Genomic DNA, 13,699 nt, shown 5'->3' with positions numbered 1-13,699 from the left:
AAATCTTAATGCTAGATTGTAGTTAGAATTTAAACTGATGAAGGCCACTTTGTGTTGAGAACTGTAGGGAAACTTGATTTTCTTACCCAAAGGGTATTTTACCACTGGGAAATAAACAAGTATCAAATGCTTATACTGTATAGACTTTCAATTCCCCGGAAACTAGTGTTAAGCATATACAAGAAGTTATAAAGGCGTGGATGATTGAAATAATTAAGGAAAGTATTTCCACTGTATATACGACCCAGCCATGCTTACAGAGTTCATTCATGCCCTTTGCCTAGTTAGCCTCACAATTAAGTCCCAGCATAGTTTATTTTGATGTAGCTGTCTACATGTATTGGAATACTATTTTATTGCACATAGCTCCTAAACGTGCCCATAAGTATATTGAACACCAGTTGTGTGGCACACTCAACCAAGTGAATGTAATCAATACATAATTGCTGAAGGAGTCTGCATTTATCCAAATCAAATTATGCTCCATGTTGAGCTAAGTTTTAACAGCTTTAGAAAATGATGTCATCCATTGCTCTGGAATGCAATTCGGAAAGTCAGAGTCAGTATGTCCTTCATCAGAAATTAAATTTGTGTGTTTTCTTAGAATGTATTGAGATTTATTGGCATGTTGTTGCTTTTCCTATATATATAAAGTGGAAACTGAGTTCCTTTATTACTTCCTGAGATGGTAGAGCTGACTTTTATGCAGGATATCATCACTATTTTTTTGCGCATTGATAGCTACAAATTTTATATTATTATTATTTTTTTTTTTTTTGCTACAAATTTTAATTTTCTACCTTTCAGTGTCTGGATGACTTTTTAATTCTCTGTTTCTTCTGGGCTTCCAATCATATACCATTGTTTGCTTCAAAAGGGATATATTTTACTCAAGTAATCCAAAGACATTCCTAATTTTGCCACTCCTCATTTTCACTTCTCTTTAAGGGCCTTTATAGTATGTTCTAATTTCTCATTTGATAGTATGCAACATTTAATATTTTTAGCTCTAAAATTCCATCATTAATTATTTTTTTCTTTTCTTTCTTTTTTTTTTTTTTTTTTTTTTTTTTTTTTTTTTTTTTTTTGAGAGGGAGTCTTGCTCTGTCGCCCAGGCTGGAGTGTAGTGGCGTGACCTCGGCTCACTGCAACCTCCGCCTCCCGAGTTCAAGCGATTCTCCTACCTCAGCCTCCCGAGGAGCTGGGATTACAGGTGCCCGCCAACACACCCGGCTAATTTTTGTATTTTAGTAGAGACAGAATTTCACTATGTAGGTCAAGCTGGTCTCAAATTCCTGACCTCAAATGATCTGCCCGCCTCAGCCTCCCAAAGTGCTGGGATTACAGGCGTGAGCCACTGCGCCCCGCCAATCACTTCTTTATCAGCTGTACTTCTTTCCTACCTTTACTGTAATACTTACGATCTTGCCTGGGTCATGAGTTTTCTTCTAGTTTGTTCAGCTATAGATGTCTTTTATGTTGGAGCAAAACTAGGTCCAAGGTAGGAATGTCATTATTAGATGTAAAACATTAGCTGATTTAACCAATTTATGTTAGTGCAACTTTGAAAACCCTTCGTTAACAGTATAAAGCTAGGTTTCCTAAAAATAGAAATTTTGTCCTTGGCAGCTGCTATGTAAGTCATGACCCTTGTCTTGTTCATAAGAAAGAAATTTTACAGCTGTCAGATTTTCATTTTAGGAGAAACAATGTTGGAAATTAATTTGGCTTCTTCTCCATTTGGCAAGGTATGAACCTTATAACACTTGACTAGACACTCTACTTGTTATTTTTCTTTTTTCTCACTTTACTGAAGCTGCAATATCACTAAGCGCACTTTCATTCTTTTTACAGTGTTATTTTTCTGATTTTCTTTAAATTAAAAATCTGTTGCTTCCCCTTCTCTGTCCTGTCTCCAATTCTTCTGATCCCCTACACAAATACACGTGGTTCATTTAAAAAATAGCAACCATCTTGGTAAAGCTGTCTTTTCCATTGTGTCCCGCAAGTTCTTTTAGGTGTAACATCATAAGAAATCACAAACTTGTATTCAACTCTTTTCAGTTTTAGGCAAATTCCATTTTTAGGAATAATAGTTAAGCAGCCATAAGACCACAGGTTAATATTGAGTGCTCTCTCTTACTTTACCAATCCCAACAATGTTTAACTCTTATTTATTAGTTTTTGAGTGTTTTATGTAAAAATTGTGTATGAAGTTAAATATTCTAAGTTCTTCTGTATGGCTTTACTACATCTAATGTAAATTTACTCCATTGGAATTCTTTGGTTTTTGGCAGGGATAGGGATTATTCTATAATCTGGGTGAGAAAGATTAGGAAATGGACTGAAAGTAATTGGAAGAGGAGGCACAAGTAAACCATCAGAAACGCTTTTGACCATAAGAAGGGGAAATTAAGGGACAGAACGGAAGAAGCATTGTGCTCCTATCAGCAATCTGAGGGTTAACTCTACCTGCTTAAAAGCAAGAAATATTTTTAATATTTCTTCTCTCCACTCTGTACTAATTTTATCTGAAAAATTGCTGCTAAAATTCAGGAACCATTTTGAAAGCAACGGTAGTAATCAAAGGTATAATCCTCATGCTATATAATGTTTTAGATTATCAAACTGCTTTACTATGTGGAGCTTTTTCTGCCCATTACTGAGGGTTAGACGGAGAACATTGTTCCCATCTTAGAGGTGAGGAATGTGCAGATGGCAAGAATAGTAAATGGCTGGCTCCAAGTTACACAGCAAGTCAATCAGAGACTAAAATATTTATTACTGGTAGACTGCTAAATTTCTGCATCATGAACAATGACTTGGAGAGGATGTTGCTGAGTAGAAATTTTGTCACACCTGATCTGAGAATATAAAATTTGTTCATTTGCAAAAAACATGCTTCTGAAGTATTTTGTTTCCATTATTTATTTAGCCAGCTAGTTTCTTATGTGTACTAAAGAAGGTCTCCCAAATTACCTAAATTCCACAATAGGGCTTAGATTTATGAAGTTTTATATTTTTTCCTCCTTATAAAAAGCTCTTTTTATAAAAAATATCCCTGTAGTACTAAAACAGGGAGAAATCTCCTAAATAATATATTTTTTAATATCACTTTTTTTAAAAACTAGGGTAAGCACCTCACAATCAAAATTTAATGTATTTGTTATCTTGAAATGCAGGGGTTTTTGAAGGAAATGTGGTAGGTAAACAATTTAGTTCCCAATTCCTGATCGTAAAAATGCAAAATTGGGCCGGGTGTGGTGGCTCACGCCTGTAATCCCAGCACTTTGGGAGACAAAGGCAGGTGGATCACGAGGTCAGGAGTTCAAGACCAGCCTGGCCAAGATGGTGAAACCCCCATCTCTACTAAAAACACAAAAATTAGCCAGACATGGTGACGGATATCTGTAATCCCAGCTACTTGGGAGGCTGAGGCAGAGAATTGCTTGAACCCGGGAGGCGGAGGTTGCAGTGAGCCAAGATTGTGCCACTGGACTCTAACCTGAGTGACAGAGTGAGACTCCAACTCAAAAAAAAAAAAAAGCCAAATTGTTGGTATCTCTAAGACAGAGCAAGACTCCCTCTCTAAGAGATAGTAGTGTCTCCCACTTAATTGAATTCATTTTGTTTGCTTTGCTTTGATTCTTGCCACATAAAATCTGTGGGTCAAAGGCTAACCCAGAGATTTGCTCAGAGAGTTAAGAAAAATAATAAGATGTATTTGTAAATTTTTAAATAATGAAAAATGAGATGTATTTGTAAATTTTAAAATAACCTCTTTATAAATATAAATATCTTTATAAATATAAAGAGGTAGGATGTTTTGGCTATCTAATTAGCACATTCTGAGTCACACACACAAACAGGCCAAACAACTCTAGATATTCAAATAAATTCCCCTTTTGGTGATTCAGTTCAGTAACTGCCTGTCCTCATCAATGCCTGTTTGTGATGATGAAATAGTTGACAACTGGGACTTTACAAAAATAGCTCCTGAAAAAAATTAAATATTTTATTGCAATGTATGTTCATATTTTTTTTAACTTTTATGAAATAACATTGTGATAGGTGCTTTAAGATAAATATTTTTCCAGAAGTGGTTTATAGTATAAACTAAGGGCAGTTTTTACATTGTGATATGTGGGTGGATGGTCATATTTAGTTAGGTTATTAAGAAATCATGAAGTGTTCTCTAACAAGAAACTTGCAAAGCTATTTGGCAGGAAGAAAGTCATTAACTTCTAGTTTATCTTTTTCTCATGCTATATGCTTAATTACCAAGTAAATTCACTTGCGTACCATTACCTTAATTCAAAGGAGAAGCCAGAATGTCTATCATTGGTGGGAGTAAAATATAAGCAGATTCTTTACCATGGTGAAATAGAATAATACTGAATTCCCAATACAGAAATACTAATTTCATAAGCTAATATTCCTGTCTTTTAGCTGACTTCTTTCTCTCTTCAGGATATGTTTACTATTTATTATTTACCTTTGAATTTTTGCTTTGGGGGACTTTTACCTATTGCATCCCACTATATTAAGTATCTTTTACAATGAAATATCTTAGCAAGGAAATGCTTTTAAAACTTCACAAATATCCGATTTCATTCTTAACATATGGGGGAAGCAGTAAAAGAAAAAGCACTTCACCATGTAGAAAGGAAAGTGATCATTTTAATTAAGATAATGTCAATTCATGATCAACATTTAATCCTCTGCAAACAAGGGAACACTTACTAGCAGTACTTGAAGACTTGTGAGTTGGAATTGCATGTTACTTGAAAGATCTAATTAAGCTAAATTTTGGTGCACAGCAGTTGTACATGATTTCATGTTTATGTAGCAAAATGCATTGAAATGTATTAGTGTTGAAACATACATGTAAAGGTAGTTGTGGAAATTGTTATATTTTCCTTGTGTGTCATTTATTTAGAGCATAAAGGTTTTTTTTAATTGTTCTAACTGAATAAGGCTAAATGAATACTGTAATTGAAAATATATTTTAAATCTTTGTCATGAGTTTTTTTAAAAAAAAACTATTGCAAATTGTATCATTCCTGATTACACAGAACTTTGTGGGTGGTTTTAAATAAATTTTATACTTCTATTTTGCACCTGATAGTCTAATTTTTCTTTCCTCCTAAAAATCACATTTAAAAGTTTTAATATTCAATAAAATTCACACATTTTAACTACAAAGGACTATAAGATTTAATATTTGGAGATGACTAAACATATGCATGTGCTCACCATAAAATCAAAATGGCTAGCATTTATGAAATGCTTATTACATGCCAGAAACCTTACACTTTATGTAAATTATGTAATTCCTGTGGTGATTCTATTAAGGACTCTTTTTTTTTTTTTTTTTTTTTTTTTTGAGATGGAGTCTCACTCTGCTGCCCAGGCTGGGGTGCAGTGGCCGGATCTCAGCTCACTGCAAGCTCCGCCTCCCGGGTTTACGTCATTCTCCTGCCTCAGCCTCCCGAGTAGCTGGGACTACAGGCGCCTGCCACCTCGCCCGGCTAGTTTTTTTTTGTAATTTTTAGTAGAGACTGGGTTTCACCGTGTTAGCCAGGATGGTCTTGATCTCCTGACCTCGTGATCCGCCCGTCTCGGCCTCCCAAAGTGCTGGGATTATAGGCTTGAGCCACCGCGCCCGGCCCTATTAAGGACTCTTATCAACCTCATTACATAGATCTATTCTGAAACTTGAAGTTATTAAGTTCACAGCCCTAGTAATTGGCAGAGCTGTTACTCTACTCGTCCTTACTTGGCTTTACAATCGTTTCAATAAACTTAATTTTCCTTAAGTCTGCTAAATTTAAACTTAATTCTGAATGCAGTTTGCCAACAGTATTTTACTGTTTTTACTTTTTTTTTTTTTTTTTTTGAGACAGTCTCACTTTGTCGCCTGGGCTGGGGTACAGTGGCACGATCTTAGCTCACTGCAACCTCTGCCTCCTGGTTCAAGTGATTCTCCTGCCTCAGTCTCCTGAGTAGCTGCGATTATAGGGGTGCATTACCACATCTGGCTAATTTTTGTATTTTTAGTAGAGACATGGTTTCACCATGTTAGCCAAGCTGGTCTCAAACTCCTGACCTCGGGTGATCCGCCCACCACTGTCTCCCTAAGTGCTGGGATTACAGGCGTAGGCCATTGCGCCTTGAAGCCAACAGTATTTTAAAGACTTCAATATTAAATTTTTTTTTTTTTTTTTTTTTTTTTTTCTGAGACAGAGTCTCACTCTGTCGCCCAGGCTGGAGTGCAGTGGGGCGATCTCAGCTCACTGCAACCTCCGCCTCCTAGGTTCAAGCAATTCTCCTGCCTCAACTTCCTGAGTAGCTAGGATTACAGGTGTGCACAACGACGCCTGGCTAACTTTTTTTTTTTTTTTTTGAGACGGAGTCTTGCTCTGTTGCCCAGGCTGGAGTGCAGTGGCGCAATCTTCGCTCACTGCAAGCTCTGCCTCCCGGGTCCACGCCATTCTCCTGCCTCAGTCTCTCCAGCAGCTGGGACTACAGGCGCCTGCCACCATGCCCGGCTAATTTTTTTGTATTTTTTATTTATTTTATTGTATTATTTTTATTTTTTATTTTTTTTTATTTTTTTATTTTTATTTTTTTTATTTTATTTTTTTTTTATTTTTTTTTTATTTTTTTTTGAGACGGAGTCTCGCTCTGTCGCCCAGGCTGGAGTGCAGTGGCATGTGATCTCGGCTCACTGCAAGCTCCGCCTCCCGGGTTCACGCCATTCTCCCGCCTCAGCCTCCCAAGTAGCTGAGACTACAGGCGCCCGCCACCACGCCCGGCTAGTTTTTTGTATTTTTAGTAGAGACGGGGTTTCACCATGTTAGCCAGGATAGTCTCGATCTCCTGACCTCGTGATCCACCCGCCTCGGCCTCCCAAAGTGCTGGGATTACAGGCTTGAGCCACCGCGCCCGGCCTATTTTTATTTTTTTGAGACAGGGTCTTGCTCTGTTGCCCAGGCTGGAATGCAGTGGTGTGATCTTGGCTCACTGCAAGCTCTGCCTCCCGGGTTCAGGCCATCTCCTGCCTCAGCCTCCCGAGTAGCTGGGACTACAGGTGCCTGCCACCATGCCCGGCTAATTTTTTTGTATTTTTTATTTATTTTATTTTATTTTATTTTATTTTATTTTATTTATTTATTTTATTTTTTTGAGACAGTCTTGCTCAGTCGCCCAGGCTGGAGTGCAGTGGTACAACCTCGGCTCACTGCAAGCTCCGCCTCCCAGGTTCACGCCGTTCTCCTGCCTCAGCCTCCCAAGTAGCTGGGACTACAGGATCCCACCACCACGCCAGGTTAATTTTTTTTTTTTTTTTTTTTTGTATTTTTAGTAGAGACGGGGTTTCACCGTGTTAGCCAGGATGGTCTTGATCTCCTGACCTCGTGATCTGCCCGCCTCGGCCTCCCAAAGTGCTGGGATAATAGGCGTGAGCCACCGCGCCCGGCAATTTTTGTGTTTTTAGTAGAGACGGTATTTCACCATGTTGGCCAGGCTGTTCTCGAACTCCTGACCTCAGGTGATGCACCTGCCTCAGCCTCCCAAAGTGCTGGGATTACAGGCTTGAGCCACCATGCCCGGCCTCTAGTTTACTTTTCATAAAAATTCCATTACAGGCCAGGTGTGGTGGCTCATGCTTGTAATCCTACCAATTTGGGTGGCTGAGGTGGTGGATCGCTTGAGCTCAAGAGTTTGAGACCAGCCTGGGCAAGGTAGGGAAACCCCATCTCTACAAAAAGTACAACAAAATTAGCCAGGTGTGTTGGCAAGCACATGTAGTCCCAGCGACTTGGTAGACTGAGGCGGGAGGCTCACTTGAACCCAAAAGGTTGAGGCTGCAATGAGTTGAGATGGAGCCACTACACTCCAGCCTGGGTAACAAAGTGAGACCCTGCCTCAAAAAAAAAAAAAAAAAAAGATTGGCTGGGTGTGGTGGCTCACACCCACAACAATCCCAGCACTTTGAGAGGCCAAGGCGGGTGGATCACCTGAGGTCAGGAGTTAAAGACGAGCCTGGCCAACATGGTGAAACCCTGTCTCTATCAAAAAATTAGCTAGTTGTGGTGGCGGGTGCCTATAATCCCAGGTACTTGGGAGGCTGAGGCAGGAGAATCACTTGAATTTGGGAGGCAGAGGTTGCAGTGAGCTGAGATTGCGCCACTGGACTCCAGCCTGGGCAACAGTGAGACTGCATCTCAAAAAAAAAAAAAAAAAGGCCGGGCGCGGTGGCTCAAGCCTGTAATCCCAGCACTTTGGGAGGCCGAGGCGGGCGGATCACAAGGTCAGGAGATCGAGACCACAGTGAAACCCCGTCTCTACTAAAAATACAAAAAAAAAAAAAAAAAAAAAATTAGCCGGGCGCGGTGGCGGGCGCCTGTAGTCCCAGCTACTCAGGAGGCTGAGGCAGGAGAATGGCGGGAACCCGGGAGGCGGAGCTTGCAGTGAGCCGAGATCGCGCCACTGCACTCCAACCTGGGCAACAGCGTGAGACTCCGTCTCAAAAAAAAAAAAAAAAAAAAATTATATGTTACTGGGCATGAGGGTGTATGCCTGTAGTCTCAGCTACCAAGAAGGCAGAGGCAGGAGGACTGCTTTAGCCCAGTAGTTTAAGTCCAGCCAGCCTGGGCAACATAGCAAGATCCTATCTCTAAATAAAAACAAACAACATAAAAATTGTATAAGAAACAATCGGAACATTTATTTTTTATAATTTCAGAGTGGGAAAAGCATGTCACAAAATTTAAGAGGCATAAAAGAAAAAATTACCAATTTAACTATATAAAAATAATAAGGCTGGGCATGGTGGCTCACACCTATAATCCCAGCACATTGGGAGGCAAGCAGGGAAGACTGCTTGAAGCCAGGAGTTTGAGAATATTTCAGGCAACATAGTGGGATCTCATCTCTACAAAAATTTAAGGCCTGGCGTGGTGGCTCACGCCTGTAATCCTAGCACTTCAGGAGGCCAAGGCAGTCGGATCATGAGGTCAGGAGTTCGAGATCAGTCTGGCCAACATAGTGAAACTCTGTCTCTACTAAAAATTCAAAAAAATTATCCAGTGTGGTGGTGGGTGCCTGTAATACCAGCTACTTTGGAGGCTGAGGCAAGGAGAATTGCTTGATTTTGTAAGGTGGAGGTTGCAGTGAGCCAGGATTGTGCCATTGCACTCCAGCTGAGGTAACAGTGTGAGACTCTGTCTCAAAAAAATAAATAAATAAAAAATAAAAATGTCTGGGCGTGGTAGGCTGAGCTTGTAGTCCTAGCTACTTGAGAGGCTGAGATGGGAGGATTGCTTGCGCCGGAGATGTTGAGACTGCAGTGAGCTGTGATAGCAGCACTGCACTTCAGCCTGGGTGACAGAGAGAAAATCTGTCTCAACAAAATTTTAAATTTAAAAAATAAATAATAGTCCGGGCATGGTGGCTCACGCCTCCAATCCCAGCACATTGGCAGGCAGAGGGGAGCGGATCCCTTGAGGTAAGGAGTTCAAGACCAGCCTGGCAAACAATGGCGAAACCCCGTCTCTGCTAAAATAATACAAAAATGGCTGGGCGAGGTGGCTTACGCCTATAATCCCAGCACTTCGGGAGCCCGAGGCAGGTGGATCACCTGAAGTCAGAAGTTTGACCAGCATGGAGAGACCTTGTCTCTACTAAAAAAACAAAATTAGCCGGGCGTGGTGTCCTGTAATCCCAGCTACTCGGGAGACTAAGGCAGGAGAACCGCTTGAATCCAGGAGGTGGAGATTGCAGTGAGCCGAGATTATGCCATTGCACTCAAGCCTAGGCAAAAAGAGTGAAACTCTGTCCAGAAAAAAAAAAAAAAAAAAAAAAAAAAGTGAAAATGGAACCTTCTGTACAAAAAATTTTCCCAAAATCAAATTTGAAAAAACAAAACAAGTCAAAACCTAGCATTAAATATTTGAAGCTTGGCCGGGCGCGGAGGCTCATGCCTGTAATCCCAGCTACTCAGGAGGCTGAGGCAGGAGAATTGCTTGAACCTGGGAGACGGAGGTTGCGGTGAGCCGAGATCACACTATTGCACTCCAGCCTGGGCAACAGAGCAAGACTCCATCTCAAAAAAAAAAAAAAAAAAAAATTTGAAGCTCATATAACAGAAGACTAAAATAATGAGCTATCAAGAATGAATAAGGATCAGTGGCCTAATGGAAATAGAATAAAGGATAGGAACAACTGGCTAATAGAAAAGGACATACAAATGTCTCTTACAAGTATAAAAAGATATCTTCATGCATAGTAAGAAAAATACTATTACTACATTAAGATGCCAATGATGGCCACCATCCATTCCTTTCCTCTCTTTTTGTGCATGACATATCCCCATGGAGTGGTGGCAACTGTTCTTCCACCTTCTGGAATTTGAGTTGACAGTGTTCCCTTCTTCACTTTGGAGCCCCGAGGTATTACGAGTGAAGGCCAGGTTGCTCTGGGCAAAAAAGAAGCTGAGAGTAATGGAGTACTGAAGTGCTAGATTCTGATTTAAGAAACAACACTGGGCATGTGAGAATCAGGTAACTCTAGCTCCAGCTGCCATGTGAATACAAGAATATGAGAGTCCTTAAGCAATAGCCAGATAGCTGAGCCCAGTCATTCCACAGAGCTAGCAGATATTGATATTTTAAGCCACTACATTTTGTGATGGTTTGTTATGCCATAAAGCACCATTATTCAGTGCTCCCATAAAGTGCTGGTGGAGTATAAATTGGTATAATTCTTTTTTTTTTTTTTTCTGAGATGGAGTCCCACTCTGTTGCCCAGACTGGAGTGCAGTGGCGCGATCTTGGATCACTGCAACCTCTGCCTCCTAGGTTCAAGTGATTCTCCCGCCTCAGCCTCCTAAGTAGCTGGGATTATAGGTGCATGCCACCATGCCTGAATAATTTTTGTATTTTAAGTAGAGACAAGGTTTCACCATGTTGGCCAGGCTGGTCTCAAACTCCTGACCTCATGATCTGCCTGCCTCGGCCTCCCAGAGTGTTGGGATTATAGGCGTGAGCCACCATAACCAGCCATAAATTGGTATAATTCTTATGGATGTAGAATTGGCAGTAACTATTAAAATCATAAATGCATGAAAACTGTGACCAACCAATCCTTTTAAGAATGTTTTTATTTTTTAGAGACGGGGGTCTTGCTATGTTGGTGAGGTTGGTCTTGAACTCTTGGCCTCAAGCAATTCTCCCACCTCATCCTCCCAAAATGCTAGCATTATAGTCATGAGCCACTTTTCCCAGCCTTAAGAAGGTATTCTACTGATAAAATTATACATAAGTGAAATCACATAATCACGAAGTTGTTTATTGCAGCACTGCCTATGAAAGTAAAGAAGAATAAGCAGCTCATGCCTGTAATCCCAGCACTTTGGGAGGCCGAAGCAGGCAGTTCACCTGAGGTCAGTTCACCTGAGGTTCGAGACGAGCCTGGCCAACATGGTGAAACCCCGTCTCTACTAAAAATACAAAAATTAGCCAGGCATGGTGGCACGCGCCTGTAATCCCAGCTATTTGGGAGGCTGAGACGGGAGAATTTCTTGAACCCCAGAGCTGGAGCTTGCAGTGAGCTGAGATCAAGATCCAGCCACTGCACTAGACTCCATCTCCAAAAAAAAAAAGAATAAAAAAGGGCCTAAATACCCATCCATTTTAGATTGAGTAAATATCATACGGCAAATTCACCCAAGAATAGGTACTTCAATGGTTTTTAAAAAAAAAAAAAAAAGTGGGGGAGGGGAAGCAATTTCTATCTGGATATGGAACAATTTCTTTTCTTTTCTTTTTTTCTTTCTCTGGTCTCACTGTCGCCCAGGCTGTAGTTCAATGGCGTGATCTCCACTCACTGCAGCAACCTCTGCCTCCCAGGTTTGAGTGATTCTTGTGCCTCAGCCTCCCAAGTAGCTGGGATTACAGACGTGCACCACCACCCCCACTTATTTTTATTTTATTTTATTTTATTTTTTGAGACGGAGTTTCACTCTGTTCACATCATTCTCCCACCTCAGCCTCCCGAGTAGCTGGGACTGCAGGCATCCACCACCACGCCCGGCTAATTTTTTGTATTTTTAGTAGAGAGGGGGTTTCACATGTTAGCCAGGATGGTTTCGATCTCCTGACCTTGTGATCCACCCGCCTCGGCCTCCCAAAGTGCTGGGATTACAGGTGTGAGCCACCGCACCCGGCCCTAATTTTACATGTTTAGTACAGATGGGGTTTCTCCATGTTGGTCAGGCTGGTCTCAAACTCCCAACCTCAGGTGATCTACACGCCTCGGGTTCCCAAAGTGCTGGCATTACAGGCATGAGCCACTGAGCCTGGCATTTTTGTATTTTTTGTAGAGACATGTTTCTCCATGTCACTTACACTGGTCTCAAACTCCTGGATTCAAGGGATTCACCCACCGCAGCCTCCCAGAGTACTGGCATTACAGGGGTGAGCCACTCCACCTAGCTCATTTTCCTGTTTCTTTTTTTTTTTTTTTTTCTTTTTTTTGAGACGGAGTCTCGCTCTGTCGCCCGGGCTGGAGTGCAGTGGCCGGATCTCAGCTCACTGCAACCTCCGCCTCTCGTGTTTACGCCATTCTCCTGCCTCAGCCTCCCGAATAGCTGGGACTACAGGCGCCCGCCACCTCGCCCGGCTAGTTTTTTGTATTTTTTTTAGTAGAGACGGGGTTTCACCGTGTTAGCCAGGATGGTCTCGATCTCCTGACCTCGTGATCCGCCCGCCTCGGCCTCCCAGAGTGCTGGGATTACAGGCTTGAGCCACCGCGCCCGGCCGATTTTCCTGTTTCTTAATTGCCTTTTTTTTTTTTTTTTGAGACCGAGTTTTGCTCTTGTTGCCCAGGCTGGAGTGCAATGGCACGATCTTGGCTCACCACAACCTCTGCCTCCTGGGTTCAAGCAATTCTCCTGCCTCAGCCTCCCGAGTAGCTGCGATTACAGACATGCAGCACGCCTGGCTAATTCTGTATTCTTAATTGCCTTTTTAAAAAATTATTGCCGAGGTGGTGACTCATACCTGTAATCCCAGCACTTTGGGAGGCTGAGGTGGTGGATCACGAGGTCAGGAGTTTGAGACCAGCCTGGTCAATATGGTGAAACCATCTCTACTAAAAATACAAAAAATCAGCCAGGTGTGGTGGTGCGCGCCTGTAGTCTCAGCTGCTCAGGAGGCTGAAGCAGAAGAACTGCTTGAACCCGGGAGGTGGAGGTTGCAGTGAGCTGAGATCGCACCACTGAACTCCAGCCTGGGCAACACAGCGAGATTCCATCTCAAAAAATAAAAATAAAAATAAAATTATTATTATTGGCCAGGCTTGGCAGCTCACGCCTGTAATCCTAGCACTTTGGGAGGCTGAAGCGGGTGGATCACCTGAGGTCCAGAGCAGGAGACCAGCCTGGCGAACATGGTGAAACCCTATCTCTACTAAAAATACAAAAAATTAGCTGAGCTTGGTCACACATTCCTATAATCCCAGCTACTTTGGATGCTGAGGCAAGAGAATCACTTGAACCCGGGAGGCAAAGATTGCAATGATCTGAGATCGCACCATTGCACTCCAGCCTGGGCAACAGGAGTGAAACTCCATCTCAAAAAAACAAATAAAAATAAATAAAATAAATTTTATTATTATTTTGGTAATTTTTTTAGTA

Source organism: Macaca mulatta, chromosome 9, assembly GCF_049350105.2.
Source record: "Macaca mulatta isolate MMU2019108-1 chromosome 9, T2T-MMU8v2.0, whole genome shotgun sequence".
NCBI classification, from domain to species: Eukaryota; Metazoa; Chordata; class Mammalia; order Primates; family Cercopithecidae; genus Macaca; species Macaca mulatta.
Note: the sequence above shows the minus strand (reverse complement) of the source record.